The sequence below is a fragment of the Pinus tabuliformis genome, chromosome Q (genome assembly GCF_031772625.1).
Source record: "Pinus tabuliformis cultivar Carrire ecotype Pingquan chromosome Q, CPIR1, whole genome shotgun sequence".
In the NCBI taxonomy this organism is placed as follows: domain Eukaryota; kingdom Viridiplantae; phylum Streptophyta; class Pinopsida; order Pinales; family Pinaceae; genus Pinus; species Pinus tabuliformis.
This window is the reverse complement of record NC_142296.1, coordinates 350,113,833-350,118,885: the sequence shown is the minus strand read 5'-3', so window position 1 is coordinate 350,118,885 and position 5,053 is coordinate 350,113,833.

Below are 5,053 nucleotides of genomic sequence, written 5' to 3'. Positions count from 1 at the left end.
TAGGGAAACCATTTATAAGAACCGCATAGTTTACATCTACGACACAGGCCATAATCCAATTGGAACATTTGCCATTTAGGCCAATTTTAGAAAGGAGACACCTAAGGAATCCCCAGTCAATATAGTCGTATGCTTTTTTGAGATCTATTTTTAGTAATGCAGCTTCAGCTTTCCTAGAATGCATCGAGTGGAGACATTCCTGGGTGAGTGCAACAGCCTCTAAAATGTTTCGGCCCTTAAGGAAACCATGTTGTTCAGGGGTCAAATGAGTTGATAAAATATTTCTCATCCTGTCAGCAATGATTTTGGAGATTATCTTGTAAAGAGTGTTACACAGGGAGATGGGCCTGAAGTCCATGAATGATAGGGAGAGCTTCTTTTTTGGAATTAAAGCAATGAATGTGGAGGAAATAATGTGGCTTATAGAGCCATTTCTCTTGGATTCCTCAACCATTTTTAGGAGGTCAGACTTGAACAGTTCGAAAAAATGGATGAAAAAATCTATAGTCCACCCATCTGGACCAGGACATTTGTCCTTTTGAAAAGATTTTATGGTTGAAAAAAGTTCCTCCTCTAATACCTCAGAAAATAGAAGATCATTCTGTTCTTCATCAAACATGGTTGGATATGGCTCAATTCCCCATATGATGTCATCAAAATCATTGCCCCCGTTCCTGCTGTATGCTTTCTGAAAATAATTAACTGCTTCCTTAGAGATCTCTTCCTGTGACAAGAGCGAGATTCCCTCCTCATTTTTTATCTCCCAAATTGAATTTGCTTCTCGCCTTTTATTTGCATATCGGTGGAAGAATTTGGTATTTTTGTCACCCTCTTGTAGCCATATGGCTCTACTCTTTAAACGCCAAGAAGCCTCTTCAATTACTAAAATTTTTTGCTTTTTTTTCTCCAGATCCCATATATGCGTTCGCATTTCTAGAGACACATAGGGGGCATTTAAGAAAACTAAAATTTTTTCCAATTTTTTATTTATCTCCTTCAGAGCAACCCTGTTGGAGATCGTCTTTTCTCACTGCCATCTTTTAACACATTTCCTGAGAGCCAACAAACGTTCCAAGAAAGATTGTGGGGGGGGGGGGGGGTGCGAACTATCCTTGGAGGAAGGATATTGCCAAGAAACTCAGATTAGATTATTGAACTGATCATCCTCAAGCCACACTCGATTGAATTTGAATGGATAACCATGCCTGTGACCAATGAGATTCCATTGGATGGAGATAGGTCTGTGGTCCGAAATGAAGCTCAGAATAATCTTAACTGAGGGGATTCCAAAACGATCAATCAATCTGTCATGAATGAGGAAACGATCAAGCCTCTTAGCAAGATAAGCATCATTCAATCTCCCATTGTCCCAAGTAGGACCCATTTTGATAGGATAAATGTCAACAAAATTGTGCTGGAGGATAGCATCTTTGATCATACCTCCCACCTGATCATTTATTTTGCCCCTTCCCCATATTTCGTCATTACTCAGAGTGCAATTTAAATCTCCCCCCAATCAAAAGAGAGTCAAGCTCCAGAAGCTCAGAGGATAGAAAATAGTCCCAGAAGGGAAGGCGTTCTTTGTACGGGGCATAGACATTTAAGATGTGAACAGGCCCTGGAGATCCCCTAATGTAGGCAAGGAGAATGCCAGCAAAGCAATTGAAAGCTACTGCCGAGATCCAAGTCGGGTCCCACAAAACCGCCAAACCACCAGAAAGGCCAGCAGCACTCGTCACAGCCATATGCCATGAGGGGAACATACGTCTGAAATAGGATATTGATTCATGGCCATCATGCATAGTCTCTTGGATGAGAAGAATCTTTGGATTAGAAGATCTAAAAAGTTCCTTGAGAGCCAAAAATTTAGGGTTCGCTCCAAGACCCCGAATGTTCATTGAGAGAATATTAATCATTTGGACACATCCCCAGGCTTGCTTGCTCTAAGTGGCCCCTTTTCAACAATTTCCATAATAGGAATGTCCACCAGAGAAAGGTCCCGAATGTTCAAATCAGGTCTACCCTTCCTGCCCCTAAAATGTCTGCTTCCCCTGTTCTGTTTTCGCCTTACTGTAATATTTCCTGTGAGGTCAAGCTGATAATAGGGGAAGGAGACCGATTGGGTTTATGAACAGTTAGAGGTTGAAGTTTAAGGGATTCTCGTTTGAGCAGGAGATCCAGATCACATTCGAAAGAATTTACAGGAGAAGATTCAGGAGAATTTAGGGGAGTGATCGAGATACAAGGAGCTTTACCTTTTAGGTCAGCAATGGCTTTTGAAGGAATGGAGAGGGTAGAGAGAGGGGGAGGAGATGGGATCCTGTGAGACGGGGGCAAATGATTTTGAGGAGATTGAGGAGATGAAGATATATATGTGATGTGAGAGGCAGAAGGGATATCCCGGAGGGATGGGGAATAGAGGGAGGAGAAGGAATAGCTTTATCCAGACGAGGTTCAGGGGGCAAAGGGATGATAGAGAAAAGGGGTTGCCTTTCAGAAGGAGAAATATAAGTCGGAACTGGGGACATTGTCTTAGATGAAGATCTGTGAAGGCTGTTGATCACCTTTTGAGGGGTGAGATCACGGCGAATGTGCTCAACAGATTGAGATCTCTTCAGAGATAGACTTGATGATCGCCTCGGGGAAATCCCACGAGGGGAAGAGAGATGGGCAATCCCGAAGCCGGAATCATGATAAATATCGTGCTCCATATTGCAATTTTGATCACCCCCAACCATCCCCGAGAGATTGGCAGGAAGATTTTCAAAATGATCCTTCCCCTTATGTCTGCCACCAGGACGGCGAGGGCAGTGAAATTTCAGGTGGCCAGTTTTATGACAGACGGAGCATCTGAAAGGAACACCCCAATAATCCAATCTCTGCTGGATATTGGATTCTCCCCATGATAGGTCTATATGCTCAGGGAATCCCCCTCTGTATTCTTTTTCAATAAGAATCCAAGCGACCCTTTTGTCCTTGGCTCCAAGACATTTAGGGTCAACGAAGATAAATCTTCCAATTGCATTTCCAATATCAGCAAGAGTCTCCTTAGTCCATAGTTCAATGGGAAGACCCGGAAGCTTTACCCAGATAAAATTGTTTGAAGGGGTGCTACGAAGGGGATTGAAGCCAATGTACCACTTATGCAAAGCAAGAAAACTTTTATCATGAACCCATGGAATAGCAAGGATAACATCCAAATCACGGTCATTTAGAAAGTGGAAACTGTACCAATTATTCATGAGTCTAACGATAGTCGGAATATACCCCAATAGAGAGGTCCATTTAGAACCAATCCAAGATCTCATCTGGGCATCCTCCATTGCAGGGAAATGCCAACGACCCACCAGAGCACGCTTTTGAAGGCTAGTAATCCTGTCAAACAGAAAGGAGCTGTCCAGATTTATAGCAGCAGGAGGAGGGGGGATTTCACAGGGCACTGATTTCTTCGGCGCGGTGGGATATCAGAGCCGCCACCTTTTGGATCCTGGTCCGAGATAGAAATATGGGGAAGTAACTCATTGGTCAAGGAGGATTTCCAATCGGCATTTACGACTGACCTACCAAAGGTCTTCTCCACTTCCATGGTGGCCTGCACCATGGCTGACGCGACAGACGCGTCAGAAAAGGCTTCCATTGAATCGATGAAGAAAACAATACTAAATGAGGAAAAGACAAGTGATCATGGGATGAGAGAAGAAAAGGACAAGAAACCTTCAGGAAATGAATGAAAGGAACCGATCAGATGTCAGGAAGTCATTTAGTCAATACTAAATAAAAGGGCAACAGAGAGTCGAATGTGCGGGAGATACGGAAGATAAGACTCCAGGCAATATATGAGAATGACGACTTACGGAAAATTTCAAAAAAGGATACCAAATCTAGGGATCATCCAAAAGTACCCTTCCAGATAGAGCATAACCTTCTTGGAAGCTCCACAACTAACAACGAAACAGAAGTAAGTACAGGGAAGACTTCAATATCGACGGCTCCCATTCAATGGAGAGTGGAAAAAATCCCGCTCCATCTTATGTCAAGGCATTAAGGTCAGCCAGAAATGTAATCGGTCAAAATATCCAAGAATGGAAAAACCAGGAGAGTCTGAGGGAAGAAAAAGGAGCGAACTAGGGAGAATCAAGAATTGCTCGAACAAATAATGCAACAGTAATAGCAATATTTGCATATACACCACCATGGCCCGATTTTTATGCGGAAGTCAGAGCAAGGCTTTGAAATAACAATATAATGCCTTAGATTAATTATAGGATCCCATAACCAATTAAGGAAAAAAGACCAGAACATATAAGCCCGGCAATAAGCATGAACCAGATATTAAAATTGATACATTAATCAACTTGAAAGATGATAGAGTCGAAACCTAATGGCCTTCCAAAGCATTAAAGATTAAAACATATATCCCTGGATATGAAACAACTGAGAAAGATATCACAGAGATATCCTATTATCAAATCCTTTACTGATCCTTTAAGAAACATTAGACCTAGGGTTTTTTTTTTTATATCCTAATTTTAGCTTGAACCAGAGAAATGGAGAACAACCAGAAAAAATATGCTTTCTACTGAAAAAGGAAACCATATGGTTACTAACCTTAAAACCAGAGCATCCCTCGAGAGTAAGAGCGTCGTAGAATCCTCACACTCGGACCATCACCAGGCCGCCATCATAGAAAGAGATATTATGGAAAAAAACCAGGACCGACCAGCCCATATAAGGAGAGAGAACTTTGATAGTTGTGGAGTAGGATAATGAGCTCAGGGAGATAACGCAGTAATTTAGTCCAGAAGCAAGATGATTCCAGGACGAAAAGCTGAGAATGCAGACGGAACCTCCTCGCGCTGGGCGCGCGGAGGAGAGAAGGCCGAAGGGTCAAAACTGCGCGCGGAGCAGAAAGAAACGGTTAAATAAGTGATGAAAAAAATCGGGGAAGGAGCTCGACGTTGTCCAGGAGTCGGCTCGACAGACAACATGCAAGCATGAGATCCTACCAAAGGACAAGTGGAGAGGATGTAACATGGCGAAAAGTGCTGAAGCT